The sequence below is a fragment of the Protopterus annectens genome, chromosome 3.part0 (assembly GCF_019279795.1).
Source record: "Protopterus annectens isolate FY-2018-M chromosome 3.part0, PAN1.0, whole genome shotgun sequence".
Lineage (NCBI taxonomy): Eukaryota > Metazoa > Chordata > Ceratodontiformes > Protopteridae > Protopterus > Protopterus annectens.
In genome coordinates this window covers 289,604,942-289,625,572 of record NC_056731.1, presented here as the reverse complement: position 1 = coordinate 289,625,572, position 20,631 = coordinate 289,604,942, and positions in this window count along the sequence as shown.

Genomic DNA, 20,631 nt, shown 5'->3' with positions numbered 1-20,631 from the left:
TCCCTAAAATGGCGTGTTTGTTAGTAGAGCACAGTGACATGGAAACAGTAGTATAACAGCACATCTACAGTGTACTTGTTATGCCTATTTCTGCCTATTATCTGGCAGGTTCTGAGCTGGCATCAGCAAACTAATGGGACATAAAGGAAAGGCTAACTGTCTCCTATTAAAGGCAGCAATAATGCAATGCTTCAGTTTTCTTTTTTCCATATCTAAATTATCCTCTCAGCCTCTCTGCCCCCACCTGTAATGCTACAAACCAAACATTTTGTCAATAGCTATAAAGTGTGTTTATTCAATATACAAAGGATCAGAACAGACATTTAAAGTTTGTAAAGCTCAAACTCATACATATGTTTAATGACTTCATCACTTTCACAATAACAAAGGTGCAAATTGAAATGGTGAAGTGTGTCAGTAGTACAACTTTGGCACCATACCTTACAGGAGTGCAAAAGCAAACCAAGCCTTCTGTGCACCATGCTGATCGCTCATTATCTGGTGCAAAGCTATTAATATGGTAATTAAAACAAGACTGTGGGAAATGAAAAAAAATAATTTTGATTTACAGGAATTACATATAAAGAAAAGCATTAATGCCTGCTGAAGGAATCGTAGTGTGATTGTAGAAACGGTATTATATATCTAATTATGCAATTCAGACAGTGCCAGTACAAAATACATGTGTACTTGTATTACTTCTTTGAAGAAAAGAACTTGCTCAAAAAGATAGGTTTTAGCCTTGCATTTTAGCATTTTAGTAACTGCAGTGTTTTTTTATTTTTGTCTCATAGTGCAATAAATTAATGTCAGAATGTGCTGATAACATATCTCACTGACCTCAGCATCATGTTCTGAATTACCATTTTAATAAAGTAGTTCTCTGTGAGATAAACAGAACATTGGATCTTATCATACAGCAAGCCAGTATGAAGCAATAAGCAATAACATCCACAATGAAATATATTATTCGCTTTTGTGTTTGCAAGGCAGTCCACAAATGTCTTGTAATTTCCTGTTTGCCTGCTGTTCAGTGGTTTGCATTTCTTGCAGGGCATTATCATACTGTTCACAGCATCTGAAAGAAAAATTCTGCATTTTGATCTTTAATAATGCATTTTTCTAATGAAGTACAGGTGTGCGTCACTTATATATGTCCGAGATCAACTGCATATGCATTCCAGGTAAAGTACAATCCCAGATAAAGTGCATCATGACCCCAAACATACCCAAACTAGTCCCGGTGATGCCAACTACAGGCAAAGGAGGACTATTCACTTGGAAAAAAATTAAAGGTGATTAAACAACATGAAGGTGGAAAAGGAGTGAATCTTATCGCTCATGAGGTAGGCATACCTCATTCGACAATCACGACTATCCTGAAAAACAAAGAAAAAATTACTCAAGCTGTGAAAGGATCGGCTCCATTGAAAGCCACAAGATTAACTAAAGTGTGAGAAGGGCCTATATCTGATATGGAGAAATTGTTAATGACATAGATTGAGTACCAGACCCAGAAGTGTATCCCCCTCATCACCGTGACGATCATGGCCAAGGCACAAAGCTTGTTCCAGATGCTTAAAAAAAAAAAAAAAAAAAAAAAGCTGGACCAGATATTGAGTTTAGTGCTAGCTCTGGGTGGTTTAAGCCCTTCAAACACTGTTTTTTACTGTATAATGTGAACATGAGTGGTGTGTCTGAGAGTACTGATGTGAAAGCTGCAGAAGACTTTGCAAAAGTCCTGGGTAAGCTTATTGTAGATGCTGGATATTTGCCCCAGCAGGCCTTCAACATGAATGAAACCTCCCTATACTGGAAATACATGCTTGAAAAGACATCCATCCATAAGCTAGCCAAGACAATGCTGGGTTTTAAAGCTTTTAAGGACAAGGTAACAGTGTTGTTAGGAGGCAATGTTGTAGGCTACAGGTTGGAACAGTTTGTGATCTGGCACAGTGAAAAGCCCAGGGCTTTGAAGAAGATCAATAAGCACACTTTACCTGTGTACTAAGGAGTAATAAGAAGTCATGGATGACCTGACAACTCTTCCAGGATGCCCTTTTGAATTGTTATGCCACTGTAATGATGAAGTACTGTCGAAAAAAAGGTATACCTTTCAAAATTTTAACAGTTGTTGACAATGCACCAGGACATCCTCCTTTTATTGGTGACCCCCATCCCAATATCAAAGTGGTGTTCCAACCTCCAGACACAACCTTTTTAATCCAACCAAATGGATTATTTATTTATTATTTATTTGTTTATTTTTGTTTGTTGGTGGGTTGGTCAGCTAAGAATTACTCCTTTTCAGTGGTGACGAGGGAAAAAACCCCCCAAACAGACATACAAATACATAATAATATAGAATTAACAATATTACAGAGGAAAACAATATTATGGGTACAATGGATAAGAAAAACAAACAATGAAAGTTTGAGAATATGAGTAAGGTAGGCCAGAGGCATGCATGCAAAATATTTATGATTGCTGCTTTAAAGGCCTACTGTCTGAGGAAAACCTTTGCTCAGGCTATTGTTGTAGTTAACAAAGGTACTGGCAAGGCACTGGTGCAGTTCTGGAAGGAATACATCTACCACTGTATCAAGAACCTTGCTTGGGCTTATGATGATGTCACCAAGGAATGCATGAATGGCAACTGGAAGAAGACTTTGAAGAGGTTTGTCCATGACTTTGAAGGATTTTTTAGGGATGAGGAAGTTGCAAGGATTAACAAAGCTGTCATTGAGTTGGCAAACAACCTTAATGTGGACATGGATGAAGACATAGAAGAAATTTTAGATGTCATTCCTGAAGAATTAACAAATGAGAAGTTGTTGGAGTTGGAACAGGAGTGTATAGCTGAAGAAGAGGCAAGGGCAAAAGAATCAGTAGAGGAAAAGCAACAGGTATAAAAAATATTCAGTGTGAAAGGACCATTCAAATTTTTTAGAGATCTAGACAATTTGCTTAAGAGTGCAGAAGATGTGGACCCAGACACTGAACACTTTTCACTGATACAAAGAAATGCCCATGTTGTATTTGTTGCATATAAAGAAATCTATGAAGAAAAAAGAGGCAAAGTAAACATGAAAAATTGGACATGTTCCTGAAGAAAAAGTAGCAGAACACACCTGGGTAAAAGCTGGTTAAATATGAAGAATCCAAAATGATAAAAGTATAAAAAAAGTATAAAAAACAGCTAGTAGAGGATATAAAACCTTCCATTTAATAATACTGGCAAAGATAAAAACATAGGTAAGCATTTTCACGCCATATACTCAGGACCTTCATCAAACCATAATGCAACAAATGAAAAAAACATTTGAATACAAAATTTCAGACTCAGCAGGCTAAGTCATGTGACTTTAAGAAAGGTCGTAAAGGGACAATTTCATTAAGTCCCAATCCTTTATGAACTTGAAGCTCTAAAATCCAATTACTTTCTAAATATGCAGAATGTATTCTTGCATCTCCTTCTCAAATATTCACCTTATACAACTGCAAGACCAAAAATTCAAAAATATGCTCTTTACTGTTAACCTGAATGTGTTTAGAGAGAGCATTTCTCTGACTCCCCTTTCTAATATCGTAGTAATGTTCCCTAATATGGTCCCTTAAAGTGCAATTGGTCTTACCGATATAAAGCATTTTGCAGACTTTGTATACAGCTAGCTAGACTAGGCTAACACTTTTGCAGCCTGCACAAAAAACAAACCTATACGCATAATTTGTAGATGGATGTGTAAATTCAGATGAACCACATATAACTGTACATATTGCAAGATCTGCATAGAAATTTTCCTAATCTAGTAGTTATAAATGTATTTTTATTATGAGACTTATAGCAAAGCCTACGATTCAAAGACAAGTTGTTCTTAAAAGAGAAGCGAGGAACCTCACCTTAAAGATTTCTATATCTTTCAGTAGTCATTAGCATGGGTCAGTTCCTTTTAATGATGTCACACACTTGGTGCACATTATTAGAGTACCTAAGGCACATTCTCAAGCTATTAAATCTACTAGATTCAAGGGAGTTGGAGTTCCTTTTACTAGAATAATGCAGTCTTGCTGATGCATTCCTATTTCCTATAACCTCATTATATGCCCTATTAAGCTCAGTCTCTGCATAGCGTCTGTGCAACAAGTCTTATTTCAAACTATTAAAGGCTTGCAGCATAGCGTCATCACTGTTATTTAAACTAGTGAATCTAGTCCCTTTAGAACATTCTTATGTGCATACTGAGGATGCATACTACTACTGTGCAGAGTACTGACTTTCTTACACTTTTTTATATAAACTCATATTCATACCATCAATGGTTTTCAAAACGTATACATACAAAAAATCTATACAGTTATATGAACTATTCATTGTAAATTTCTAGAAAGAAGTGGTCTGATGCAAATATTCAATAAAATCAATTAAGATATTGATCAGACCAGACCAAATAAAAAAATATAATCAATAAAGCGTGCATAATATGGAATTAACTTCATGAAAATGTTTCTTTCATTAAGTATATATAATAACTTCCAATTGGCTAGTACCATGTTTACATAACTATTCACACACATAGTACACATAGCCACTCTTGCCCTTTGCAAAAATATTTTTTCATTAAAGACAAATACATTATTCTCAAGAATTATATCCAAAAATGAACAAATTAAATGTATTTCATTAATACTGCACTGAGGAAATTACGATAAAACAGTTTCACATATTCTATACCTCGATCATTAGGAATTACAGTGAATAATGAATAGATGTCCAGTGTGATCAATGTAATATTAACATAATGCTATTCCGACCATTCAAAAAGTGTAGATAAAAAATGCTGGGTATCCCTTAGAACTCTATTGGTTTTATCTAATAATAGATGTAGTTTTTTTCTACATAAATAGAAAGCGGCTCTATCACCCAGTCTCATCCAGACACAATTAGTCTCACTGGTGGCTCTATAAAGATTTTATGAATTTTAGAGAGACCATAAAGAATAGGAATTGTAGGATGTTCCACAATAAAATACTCATAGAGTTCACGGACCATCGCTCCTTCCATTAATAAATCATTTAGACAGCAATGAACCTTATCAATTAACTTAGCCATTTCAAATGTAGCACTCCTTATAAGTAATATTATCAGATAATAAGGCAGACATGCTGGATAGATACTGAGATGTATCCATTGATACAACTGCTCCCCCCTTGTCTGCCAGTGCCAGACAATTCTGTACTAAATCCATTAAAACTACTTCACATAACACAATGTTCTCTTCAAAAGCCAAATTGTGAAGCAATTTTTTATGCTTATTAATGGGAACCTGATAAATATCATGTTCAGATATCTTTCAAAAGCCTTCAAGCAAGGGTGTATTAATAGGTGCAAACAGACTTGGTTTCCTAAAAGAAAATTGTTGCTGTAATGTATTTCCATAAAGCATTTTAAGTGATATATTCCTTACAGGCAACCTAAGGTCAGTCAAGACATCACTTAAAACACAACTACCTGGTGGAATAAAAGAAAGTCCTTTTTTAAGACACTAATCCACTGATTTTGAAATTTTTTATTTAAATGTTTTTTTCATTTCTTGGATTATGATCTGATGAAGTGCCTGAGTATATGGCATGAAAACGCTTACCTATGTTTTTTTTATCTTTGCCAGTATTATTAAATGGAACATTTTATATGCTGTGTTAGCTGTTTTTTATACGTTTGTCATACTCCTGAAGAAGGGAACACCTACCCAAGAACAACAGCCTCAGCTAGGTCCTTCAGGCATTGCAGAAGTTGATATTGACATTCTTGGTAATGATAAATTGATGCAGATAGTTGAACCTGAGATGATTCCAGTGAATAAAATGTGGACGTGGAGGACAATGATGATGAGGATGAGGATTCTGATCCTGTGCAATTTGTGTGTGATGTAAGAAGAGTTAAAACGTTTAAAATGTATGTGATATTCAACACTTTATAAAAGTGTGCGACATGAGAATGTTTAAAAAGTGTGTGATAATCAACAGTTTATAAAAGTGTGCGACATGAGAATGTTTAAAAAGTGTGTGATATACAAAAGTTTATAAAAGTGTGCGATATGAGAAAGTTTAAAAAGTTTAAAAAGTGTGTGATATTAGAATGTTTAAAATTTAAAGTGTATAATACTGTATAAGAATGAAAAGTTAAAAAATTTAAGAAAAATGAAAAATTACAAGTAAAAAAGTTTATAAACTAAGATTAATTTAATTTACTGTAGTGGACACTAAGTTCATTATTATGTGCATATTCTCACCCAACACTATGTTATCCCTGCAAGCTCCATTTGTTGTAAGCATACCTGTACTATGTGTACTCAGTATTGTGTATTATTGTATGTATATTGTGCATATTATGCACATTTCTTAACCTTTTTATTATATAAGCGTATACAATACAATAGTACAGTACTGCATTAGTTGAAATACAATAAAGAATATTGGCTATGTAGTCAGTAGAAGTAGTACGGTACAGTACAATAGGCCTGTACATTATAGTATACTATATGATGTTCCCATAACATCCTAGTTGCCTAACATCCTATTGCACAGAACCTACCCTAAAGATTAAATGACACATATGGAAGACAATTCTTACTGTTATACAAATATAACATGTAGCACAAGTTTGCAACTCAGAATGCTAGCAAGTAAATGTTCCTGGACTGAAAAACAAGGCTACATAACAGAAATATGTTGCCACTGATCAATAATTCCTAAATATTAAAAATGGACTGAAATTCCATACTAAATATACAAAAGTAACATTTGAATAATAAATGTAATGATGAAACTGAACAAGTAGAATTTATTTTTCTCTTTGATACCTGAAGTTTCACAAACATGGAGTGCAGTCATGTAAATGGATTTTATACAGCATGCCTTATGCACAGTACTGACAGTACTGAGATTCATAAAACAGAATGTGTCTCTCTAGACTGCGCACACATGAATATTAGTCACGCATACTGAGGGCATCGACTGCCAACAGAGCAATCCAACCAGTTTTCTGAAGACATGCTTACTAAGGGTGCATACTGTATTTCTCATTTTGTATGTGTAATGCAGTGTGTCATGATACTTTCTGCTACTTTTCATTTTAATGTTGCCAGATTCTACAGTTATAAATATACACTGTAGGCATATATTATGGAAATACTGGAAAATCAATGTGCTTGAACATTAATGCTGTCTGCTGATAATGAAATATCATCACAAAGCCCAAATGGTCACTTGATAGCACTGTACAATATACACTTTAGCACCTTAATCCATCCTCTGTGTCTCATTGCACATACAAGAGGTGTACTGTTGTCCAGCTTTATGAGTTTCCTGGCATGTTTATAGACATGTCAGAATGATGCTCCCCCTATGAATACCTGTCAGGTTATGATGCAATAATAAGAGTCAGTATTTCAACTGTTTACTCTTGGGACATGTACATGGAATAAAATTAGAAGGTTAAGTTATGACCAGCAAGGCTTCAGACAGTTATGCCTACTACTCTTTACAAATATTTTGATAATACAAATAACCCTCCATTTTTTTTGCAGTAGATTGTAGAATATATAGAAGACCATAACAGTTAACAGGGTTAGGGCCTAGATATGGAATATTTAAGAATGGAGCATATTGCCAAATACTAGTCTTTTGGATTCACAGATATATAACCATGTTATTTGGACAGTGACTGGGAGAGGACAGAGACAGGCACACTTCCATTTGTTTGTTATATGATCAGACACCACTGAAATGAACACACTCACAATGCAAATATAACAGGTTACAGATATCACAGACCTCAGACCATATAATGAGTCTATAATACAAATGCTGTTATTTGGATAAAGGATGACCACTCTAGCTAGCTTGTTTGGCCTAGGGGGATTGTGGCACATCATGGTGTATTCAAAAAAAAAAAACTACAGCAGGCATTGTAAGAGGTCCAGAAAGCACACAGAAGTAAAAGCAAAAATAAACTATTTATTCTAATATAATCCTTTAATGCATTAACTGACTCACCATGTTTTTGTAACTATACACAGCACTTCATCAGATATCAAACAACCTACCCACAATTCTTTAAATACAGTTGTAGTCAAGTAACTCTAATTGACAAATCACCATTAAAAACAGTTAGAAAAATGCAGTTTCAGAATAACAATTTTCAAATCACTAACCCAAAACCATCCATGGTTTATTACTTAATCTACAGTCATGGCAAAGGGTGATTCCCAATATTACAGCTTCAGTGCCCAAAAGTGTGAAGGAGGACAAAATTGAATGATATGTAAATTAAGAGTCTGAGCTCTATTGCATTTCCCACTGGCAGAAGCCATATTGATTTAAAAAAAAAATGGCTGAAAACCCATCATAGCGCTTACCTTCCAACAGGATAAAACATGAGTTAAAGCTGCAGCCATATGAAAATAATTTTTTTTTTTTTGCAGGAGGACAAGTCCATTTGACCTTTTCATGTTGGGGCTTTGTCCCTTCACATCCCCTTACCTATATATTCAAAATCCATGATTACATAACCATGGAGAAAAAGTTCACAAATAGAAACCACTCCAGCAGTGACTCACTATGTAAGGTAGTGATTGCAACATTGTGTATCAACAATGACTGCACTCATCCAATGTAGATTCATTCAAGTTTAGTACATCTCAGGGCCAGATTCATAAAATGGTGCTGTATCTGGTTAATTGAATGACAACTGGGGACAGGCTGGTTATGTGTGATTGAGAAAATACAGTAACACAATGTGGCTGGCTAGAAAACATGGCAAAACTGAGATAAATGCTAATGATCATATAATGAGCTTTGCTGTGTGTGACTAAGGTATAAAATATGGTGAAGATATTCAGAAATGTATAAATGATGTGTGATCATGTAACACATACATTAAAACTGAACATGATTATATGCACATGTTGAAGCAAGGGATAAATTGCAACTATGTTACAGGTTTCTAAAGTAATTGTAAATTTGTATCTGATAGAGGTTCTCTTTGCAGCAGCTGCTATGAGTGGTGTGCTATGTCTTCCCCTCTGGCACCGGATATTCTAAGTGCACTTAACATTCCATGGCCTCCAAGATACTGATGTATTGGATTGCTACCTTGTGGATAGGTATATCATGCAACAAATAGTGGATATGTTATGGCCTTGTCTGCAGCCCTGAGAGAGTTATAGAATACCCATCCCAATAGATGCTAAGGAATGTGTGGCTTTATTTATATAGACATCAGCTACAGGGACCTTTTGGTAACCAACTCTGGACACAATGGGGATATCTCAGGCATCTGCCTCAAGAATGCTCTTCCAATTCCTCAATGCTATGCTTCAGATAATGTGGGTGACTAAATGTGGTTCCAACATACTCCAGAGCAGAGAGCCAACAACATGAGGGACTTCAATGTTCTAACCCACTTCACTGAAGTACTAGGGGACATAGACTGTTCCCACATTGAAATAATGGCTCCACCTGGTAAACTGGGAATGAGGTAGGTGAACCACAAGGGGGCATCATTCCATCAATTCTAAGATGGCTTGTAATTTGGGGTGTACTTTGTATTATCGAAATGTCACTTAGGGAAACTAACCACTTGGCCAAAAAAAAAATGAATGGCAGCAAATCAAACCCACCCAAGTGAAGGGCTTTGCCCCACACCCAGAGATCATACTAGAGTGGGAAAAAGGCAAAGTTCCCCATGGTGGCCAAGTAGTTTATTTCTCAGAGTAAAACTCTAGTGATCTGGGTTTTTGTTAAAATAAAGTTTTTGGTGAAGTCATCTCATGGATGTGACTTTTCAGTAAATTAAATTTCAATAATAACAGGTAGACCTGTAATTTGTAGAGTATGCTATACAATGTACATATTACCTGCATGGCCTGCACACACTTTTACAATGTGTAGGCAGGCCACTCAGTCAATTTCCTCAACTCAAACTTATGCCAAACATGTGACCTTTGCCAACAGTTTGCAAGGAGTGACTTCCCACAGGTACATTCCAGTGGATGATGCGGGATACAGCCTCATATCTTGGCATATGACTCCAGTGAGAAATCTGCATAATCTCAGAAAGCAAGGTTACAATAATGCCCTACAACAAACCAGAAACATTGAATAGCATGTGTTTGGGGTGCAGATGTCATGGTCCACTGTCTGGATACATCTGGCAGAGCCCTACAGTATGATCCCACCACATGTGCAAACATTTTAACTGTTTGTGCAATTCTACATCACTTAATAGTGAGGCTGTAGATACAGTAGGGTGGCAGTGAACAAGGATAGGAGATCCTAGCATGATCTATATTACTTTGTCAAAGATTACCTTCCTTGAGCCTCCATTCATTGAACATAAGTCAGAGAACATTCCCTTCAGCGAACATTTACATCAGTGAACGTTTTACATAGGGAATGGAGTTATTTGGCCAGCAGTAGGAAATTTTCCCTTTTCCCTACTGTAGTGCAATCTCGGCATTCGTATATATAAGTGGAGCAGTGTGGTGGGCTCAGCCCCCACATTGGGGGTGTGGGGGCAAAGCACCCCAACTTGGTGGGATTGATATGCTATAGTGTGTTTGATGGTTGGAGTGATGGGCAACTAACTACATTCCCTGTATAAAACATTCACTAAAGTGAATGTTCACTAAAGTGAATGTTCACTGAAGGGAATGTTCACTGAGTTACATTCGATGAATGGAGGTGCAATGAAGGTAATTTTTGACAAAGTAATATAGACCCAGGACAGCAGTTCCTAGCACTATAGACAGCTGTAGGTGAGACAGACAAAGAGTCAGAGAATTACCCAGCAGCAGGGGCTGACCATGGCAGCTAGAGGTAGGCACAATAACACCATAGCATTAGCTAAGAGGTAGATGATTTCGCATAATTTTACCACCTAAGTATACAAGAACTAAGGAAATACATAAAGTAACAATGCTGCACACAAAAGCATCAGCCTGTGTGTACCTATGCAATGACTGGTCACACTGTACATCAACCATAGGCAGCCCAAGTCACAAGGTGCAAAGGGCAGGGTACACACATCATCATCATTTGCACAGGTCTGTAAGAGACCTTTGCTACATAACTATACAATAGCTAAGTTCATACAGACAGTAAAAATCAGTCATAGACAACCCAAAGTCACAACTATGCCATTCCATTTCCTTTAAACATTATCATCATCTGCACAGATGGTGAAGGTGGTACAGGAGAAAGTCTTTCATAGGGAATTGTTTGAGTGCTGAGGTTTAACAAAAGGGTGCTCTTGATGTGCAACAGAAACAATAAACTGATATTATTAGTTTAACTGCAACAGCTTCCATGGCTCATTGCACTCCTGATGTGATGCTACTTCTCAATAAGGTATGTGGGGAGTTGTGGTCCCTGATTACTGGAGTATGTTTAAAATTGCTTATTTTGCAGTCTTCCACACTGTTAAAACCATCCTTTCAAATGCGTGCTTTCCGACAGCTGTTGTATAACTTCTTCTGTGTGGTGTCAGTAGCTACTACACAATTCCAGAGAATATAAGGTAGGAAGGCAGAGCGTCAAATCCAATGAAATGTATGTTGCATCAGTGTTAAAAACAATGTGTATAATGCAATGATGACTTAATGAAAAAATATGACATACAGTATACTACTTGGATATAACAAGTAAGGTGTTTTGATCCCCTGAGTGTTGTAATGGGTTTAACACTTCTCATTTTCATTATCACACACTGTTTGCATTGTCCCTTCAAAGATGTGCTTTTGTCAACTATGTTATATGTTCTTCTGTAGCATCAGTGGCTAGTACACAGGTCAAGAGAATGCAAGGTTTAGAATCCAATGAGATGTGCATTGTATCAGTGAAAACAATGTGTATCATACAATAATGACAATGTGAATTTGACATAAGGTATACTACTTGGATATGATGGACAGAGGCTTTTGATCTGGAGCACTGTATTTTTTAACACTCCTCATTTTCATATGTCCTTTCTGATAATTGTTGTATGACTTCTTCAGTGGAGTCTTTAAGTAGAACATACATTTAGAGAATATGAGTAAAGCAGGTAGGGGTTCAAATCTATTGTGTTTTAAACTGTAGCAGTCTGACAAACCATACATATCAAACAATAAGTGCATACAATGCAAATAAGTAATAAGAGTAAGCATAATATGCGTATGTTGTAATTTATCAGTGCTGTGTAAATTATCAACACTGTAGGGGTTGTTTTGAGCCCCTCATTGTTAAATGTTGTTTGCTAGTACTGATGTTTGCAGTATTACATAGTCAACAAGCAATAGTGAACTACAATAAAGTCACTACCTTCTCTGCAACATTTTTATAGCACATACATGGCCAAAATGGGTTTTCACAATGAAAAAAATCATCTATCTGTAATACAATTTGTACAACAGCTGGCAGAGAGCAACTTTTTTGTGCGTAAGTAAGCACAATAAAATGACACTTCTTATCATTTGGGAAAAACTGTGGGAAATCCTTTAAACATGTTAAAAACTCAGCTTCTGTCTCACAGCTGAGGTGACTGACAATGTACAACACCAGGCAATACTGAAATAAGGTGACATTACTAGTTCCATTGTCAAACCTTCTTTCTAAGTCATAATGTGATATGTGCATTGTCAAAACTTTAGGGAGAGGATTGTGAGTCTCTAATTATTGCGTGTTGGGTACAATGTCCATTTTATAGTCTTCCACAGTGTTCTAACATTCCCTTGAATTGTGTGCCTTCATACAACCCTATCATAAGTTTCTCTGTAGTGTCACTTGCTAATGTGCTTGTCATTGTTGTGCAAAATGTCAGTACATCAGAGGGTAGGTCTTACTTTCTTGATTGTTGTACATTGTTTAGCGATGGTCATTGTTTTATTTTCCACAGTATCACTTTTCCTTGAAATGTGTATTACTTGCCCACTTCACTATAACTTCTGCTTTCGCTTCAGTGGAAAATATTATTTTATGGAGAATATTAGGCTGGCAGAGGTCCAAATTAATGATGGTCTACCTTGTAGCATACTGACAAAAATCATTATTATGTGTTTGTAACATGTCATGAAAGTAAAAAAAATGTAAACTTGAATGCAAGAGCTTCCAGGCTTTTGTCTAGTCAAGCAGTGATGTGTACAGTGGCTGATTGGTTTTAATCTCCTCTCTTGCTGGTTGATATGTTGTTTTATGCTGTTTAGTTTTCACTCTTCTCAGCACTGATCTAACACTTCCCTGAAATGTGTGCATTCAAACCTCTTCAGTGTATAGTCTTTTGTGGCTTCACTTGCTAATGCCCTGCTTTGAAATATAATTGAGAAAAGGCAGGTATTTCAACCCAGATAGGTGTATTTTTATTGTCCTACCATCACTTGTTTCACTCCCCTGATATGTGTTTTTCAATCATCTTTTTAATGAGTGCTTCCAGGGCATGCCTTGCTCATACACTGTCCTGTAGACTATATCCTTCAAAAAAGGCAGCACTTGAAACCCAATCAGTTATATTTTGTTGTCCTGCTATTATTTACTTCACTCCCCTGAAATGTGATTTTCAGTCAGTTTTTCTGCCAGAGCTTCTATGGTATTCCTTGTTCATACAGTTATCTAAAGTATGTCAGCAACATATGCAAAGGTTCAATTCCATTCATTTATGTATATCCTTTTGTACTATTGTGTGTTCAATTCCACTGAAAGTAAACAATCCTATAACAAGTGTGTATATTATGTGGGGAGAGGGGTTGGCCCATTCTTGCATAATATATTTCTGGATTCTTCTGCCATTGTTGAGCAAGAAATTAGGGAAATATGTGATCTTATCCCACTTCAAACCTGCTCATTCTATATTTGCTTACCTTGTGTTATACACACTGCTTGCCTCACCTTTTCATCTCAGTCTGTCCTATACTCCTGCTTCCAAACTGTGCTGTGGTAAAAATTAGATAGGTGCATCTCACACATGATATGGATAGGCATATAACTCAAAGTCATCTTTCTATGTTCATCAGTGCTTCAATGTGCTTTCCAATTTGAAATAAAACACAGCTACTGTCATTACTCAAACTTATTTGATGGATCAGTGTACTTATGCAATGATATTTACTGTGTCATTACAACTGTTTAGGAGTTTTAAATATCTAGGGGATTGTACATATTTTCATAACTTTTCTGCTTGAAGACTACTACATGTTCCGTGTTTCACAGATAAGTGTTTTATGACCCTGGTACCTTGCTTGCTGCAATGGCTCCACATGTAATGCAGTGCTAAGAAGCATTTATATGTATGACGTTTGGGTTCACTACCCATGGAGGCTATTTTCTTTGTTTTGACTCTCAGTATGCAGATGTACTACATTTTGCAGGTATGTTTTCATGACCCCTTGCACTCTGACTTCAGCAGTGGCTCACCTAGCAAACTAACTGTAGATATTCTATCATGTGAACTGCATTGCTGGACCGAGTCCCCTCTGGGACACATATATTGCTTTTTTAATGACATTCATGGTATAGTACAGGTCTACTGATGACACTCAGATGTTGTCAGGTGTGGTACAGGTTGTTGCTTCACATTACTTTATTATATCCCACCTTCCCTGTGCATACCTCACATTTATTGACGCTGTCATATTGTCATAGCACCTTCTACACTCTGCTTCTCCATCAACTGTTTTTTACATAACTTTGTTAGCACTTTTATGTTGTCTGCCTCTGAAGATCCTTTTATTATAGGGCAAGCTCTAATCTAGCCTCCCTATATGTCTAAAGCTAAATACATCCATTTTCCTAAAACAATGGGACACAGCACTTGAACAACTATATTTTAAAACAGATGATGGTCTAATAAGAGGAATCACATCACCTCTGTGTTCCAGTGTTTTCTGTTAGTAGACTAGCATGACATTTCTTTTCTTTTTTACCTTTTCTTAATAAAAGTAAGTATCAGTATATAGCTGCCTGTTTATATCAAAGATGCACTGATTGGATAAGATGCAGCCACTTTGTGTTCTACAGATAAAATTGTATTTTCTGAAGAATAGGAGCATGCCAAAGGAAAATATCACAAGCAAATGTTTTAATGTTAGAATTGCTGAGAAAAATTGTTTGCCTCAGCAGACGAAGATATTTTTTTCTGGAGATAAAAAAAAAAAAAAGATTAGACTGAAGTGTGGGATGGAAAGGACAGAAAAAAAAACAAGTACAGCTCAACCTTATGAACAAACTTATTATCCTACATCAGCTTGCTGTACTTTAGCCTCTGAGGCATTTCAGGTCTAAAGGGATATTTAAGTATTACTTTCATTATACATACCACACCATAAAAAGCAATAAGTGCTCAGACAGAGACACTCTGTAGGAGAAATATTACATCAATCAACAAACGACATGATACCAATATTCTAGTGATGGATAAATAATATTTAAACTGTGTTATTGTTAAGAAATGCCATTAAAATGTAGCTTTGCTTCATATCTGAAAACAGTTAACATTTTACCACTTCTTTTTTTCTACATTTAACTTCACAAGTAAAGGTTTCCATTGGCTTGAAGATATGATCTGTATGTAGACTGATGCAAAACATATGCTAATAAAAACACTGCAGATTTTACATCAACATACATTCACTGGTTTACATTTTTTTGTGTGTAACATCCTTTATTTCTAATCTCTCTTCTTCTTCTTGGCCATATCCATCAAACTACAGCTGGCTGCTGCATATGCAGCCCCAATTTTCCTTTTTACCACAACTTTCTTGTGCTCACATGATTTGAATCCTTTCCGTTTGTACCCAGAATTTAGATTGTATCATCAGAAGAGTGCAGTACAACTGCCTAGCAGTTTGATTATATACAATTGTAGCATTTTAATTCATAGTCTGAGGTACAGAAGAAGGGGAGAAGGAAAGGGCAAAGACCGTATTAATGCAGACATCTTAAAGCTTGGCAGGAAGCTGTAACCCATGTTTTTTCTTTGTATCATTATTTTATTTACTGCAAGCATGTATCATGTATATTACCTACTGTCAACTAGGTATAAGTATCACATGAGACCCTATTGTAACCCTCCTCCAGATCATGTGCCTCTCGTTCATCCCTCTACCACCCACCCCTTGCCTGTGACAACCCATTTTCAAATCATCAGTAGTACAAACATTAATCTCAATATGGAAATTCTGTAACCTCCATAGTTGATCAGTCATCTTTCTTTTCTCTGTATAATACTTACTGTATTCCCTTCAGCTTTAACCAGGATGAAAACAACACATCTCTTTGAACAGAAGAATTAAAGGATGCAGGTAATCCTTGCCTGTCTAGCACTTATTTCGCATTTCAAAATATCTGCACTTTTCTGCACTTTTGATGTTCTTCATATTGATCACTGCTGCAGTAGCCTTAATAATATGGGTTATATCCTGCCAAGGATATAACAGCTGGCCAGTTTCCAAAACTTGAGGGTGGCTCAAGCTGAGCTGACTAAAAGATATTTTTGGGAACAAAAGGAATCCAACTTATAGCAATTTGTAAAAGTATGCACAGAGGACCAAGTAGCAGCTTCTAGAATACTTCTGGATGCCAACCCTTTCCAAGAAGCCATTTTCATCTTAAATTTCACAATCATGAGCATCTTTAAGTGTGTCATATATACATCTTCTTCTTCTTTTGGCTTTTCACGGTTAGGGGTCGCCACAGCGGATCACCTTGTCTGCTCATGATTGGCAGTGGAGTTTTACGGTGTTGAGTTACCCGCCACCCAACCTTCCACAGAAGGCACACACATGCACACACTCACACCTAGGGCCAATTTAGAGTGTCCAATCAACCTACAGCATGTCTTTGGGATATGGGAGGAAACCGGAGCACCCGGAGGAAACCCACGTGACCACAGGGAGGACATGCAGACTCCGCACAGAAGGCACCCCAGCCGAGGATCGAACCAGAGAACTTCTTGCTGTGAGGCGGCAACACTAACCGCTGCACCACCGTGGCTGCCCTACAGTTAAAAACTTCTGATAGAACAAATTGCAGACCAAACAGGACAAGTGCCCTCGCACAAGCCTCCTCAGGCCACATAAAACTCCCCAAACCATAGCACTTCTAAACAAAAATCAGACCAATCAAAAACACAGAAAAACCGCACCAAAAAAGCGACACCATGTGCAACATTTAAACACTCAAACAGCACCTAAAGCAATCATCACCAACCTCCACGCATCCCAAGTCCCCATCCCCCCAGGACGGGTCCAACACTAACCTGACCATTCAAACCTGGACGCCCAAAAGCCTGCACCCCAAAGATCCACCCCAACTCCACCTGCTCCAGGCAACCACCTCCATAAACATGCTGCAACACTCTGAAAGAGAAAAGACGCGCAGGACATTCCAACCAATGATCTGCCAATAGTAATTTAAATTATTGAGAATGAAATGAAGCAATGTGTTCTATTTGTGAAATATCTGCAAAAAACTGGTCCAAGCTTATAAGTTGGAGATGTTTATTCTACTGTAAGCATATACCAAGGCAACGTATCTATGGAAATGATAACTTTAACCTTTGTCAACATGAAAGGGGTCCTTCCTTCTGTTTTTTTTTAGTTCACTTAGAAAAATAGAGAGTTCGTTTATACCTGCAAACTTATCTACCTCATGCCATATTGGTTCAATCATTTTTGTGACTGTTTTAGCTAGTTAAATTTACTTGTTTAACTTAATTTACCTGGAATATTAAATAATTGATCCTAAAAGCACTGCATTGAAGAGTCAGAATGTGTGAGAGCTCTCCTCTAATGAATTTTGGATTATAGTGAATGAAGCTGTTTGAGCTATTCTCATATGAGCTCAACATTTTAGTGAATGAAGTTGGAAGAACTCTTCTGCAGTGAACACTACACTAAAGAGGCAGAACCTATGCCAGCTCTGCTTGTATGAGCTCTGCCACTAGATATCATGGAATTGTAAGAGCTGTTTCCCTATGTGATCTATGCTAAACAGGTATGAACTGTGAGTGCTCTTCTATGAGCTCGACATTAAAGATATAGGACATGTGAGAGTTCTGCTCTTATGAGCTTTGCATCGTGGTGAATGAAGCTAAAGAGATGTTTTCGTATAAGCTCTGCACTAAATAGAATTAAATTGTAAGAGCTCTTCTCCTATGAGCTCTACACTGAAGAGGCAGAGCCTATGATAGCTCTGCTTGTATGAGCTCTGCATTAGAGAGAATGAAGGTTTGAGGTGATTCTCCTATGATGTCTCAGCTAAAGAGTTAAAAGTTGTAAAAACTCTGCTCCTATGACCTCTACACTGTAAACGATGACGATGGAAGTCGAGTGCATGCATTAAGTACGATGTTCTTTTGCCCTGGAAAGTAGGAACATATAGTGTGGAAACAGAGCTTAAAATGTGCAATTTTAAAGGAAAAGTAGTCTAATACATGGGTGATTGAAATTTGGGAAAGTGTGAGTGTAGTGTATGTGCTCTGTGCCATAATGGACAATAGCAGTAGTACAGAATGGTGATGTGGTCAGCTGCAGTAACAAGAAGCCCAGCGAATTGTAGGGACAAATGCAGACCCCTGTCATGTCATGCAGTGAGTATATCGGCTTTTTTTGAACGTAGTCAACAAACATCATGACATGACACTAAAATGAACACACCTGTAAAATGGATATCACATCACTATATGGTGTCCTAGTTTGAACATGAGTACCCACAATTTTACTGAATTCACCCATACATCAGGTGACGATAGCAAAACTCAAGACTGCCAGTCATATGTATGGAAAAGCAGAACATGATATGCTGAGTAGCACACATAGGTAAGGTCAATGACAACACTATACAAAGAGATGGATCATAGTGGCATGCAGGTATTTCATGGTGGAAGGCATGGTTCACTGTGTTACAATTCTGCAAAGGTTTTCATTGCAGTTTTTCTATTACTTATGTTGAGATAATGCTGGCTTTCCCTGGATGATGGCTTCCCTCAGGACATTAACATACTCCTGTTCCCTTAGTTCTACCTCCAATGACTCAAACAATCTAAAACCAGAAAGTTTGAATAGCCCCTTGCAACACCTGTGGCAGCACATTACAGATCCATGTATGTCACATCATGAATAGACCATCTGTCAAGAGGATATACCGACATCTCTCTTCTCTTCTCTTCCTGAAAACCATGATGCTGTGCAGATGGAGCGTGATAAACCCAAAATAATCACCAAACCCCATGAAGAAGTATACTGAGATATTTGGCATCTTTACCAGCAATTTATGTTATACCTCTGGATGTCTTGTGGGGGAAGGAATGCCAATGCAATAAGGTCCTCCATCTGCATTTGTTGATCTGGGACATGGCATAACTTTGCTGCAGCACAAAGTTCTGTGGACACCTCCAGATAGTCAGAGATATGTGGAATATGCATTCACACACCTTGCTGTTGGGATAATGGCGTTAAACAGAGTTCATGGCTGCTTTCTCATAATCTACCATTATGAACTCTGGACACAATGTTAGTATATGTTCTTCCGCCATTTCCTGCAGTTTGATACAGAGTATATGATAGATGACCCGACACTTTCATGCATTTAACACATACACCAGCTGTGCATATAAGGAGTTCTTGGCAGACAACACACTACGAATGGTTTACACTTACCAGCAAATGCAGGTGTTGGTGTGAAACATCCTGTCCTTAGCCAGCAGGTGGATGTTTATAGGTTACACACACTGTCCGGTGGCATTAGCAGGAGCAGGCTTCTTGTCTCCTCCACCTGCTTAATGTGCTACAGAATGAAAGTGGCAGCCTTCAAGGCAGCATCTTTTACCATGAAGGGAATGATGGCTATTTCAGAGCTGCAGCCTTGTGCCTATAACCTCATATGATGTGCTGCAGACACTGTATGTGTGGAGTGTACTGTAGCATGCTGCTGTCATACTACTGCCACAGCGATGGTATAGGGTGCAGCAATGATGAATTCTTTCACTTGCACTTATATGATATAAAGAGTTTGGTGGAGTGGATTGCTTGTCTTTAGTTCCTCTCCATTAGCTGTGCGGATGGTAAATGTCCACTGTCTGCAACCTAACCTGTGGTTTTGGACACAACACCAGCACTGAAAATCCAGTCATTCATTTTTCTACATAATTCTGTTAGGCATCTATAACCAGCTTTGGATCCCCCCTGAGCATTTCAGTTCTGCTGTATATATATCTTCCCATTGGTTTTCTGGGTGCTGGGATATCTTGACAGCTCATCACTCATAATGTAGCCACAGATCAGCTGCTCACAGTCTCTTTAACTGTCCTTCCCATTGTTGTGTTTTCCTACAGGATCCATGCCACCTGTTGTCGGTTGCTATGGTGCTGCTCCTACCTCTTTCCTTTATCTGGGCCAGGCATCAGCTGACAAGCTGCTTCCAATCACAGCTAGCTTCAGGGTTCTGCCTTAAAAGCTGTCTGTCATACAATCATACAGTGACAAGCTATCCTGTCTGTAGACTGTTTGCTAGTTTGTTGCTAAGCTTGGGGATGCAGTAACACTGCTAACCAATTCCACACATTGGAGTTTTTGCAGCACACTACTCTGTACTCACAATATG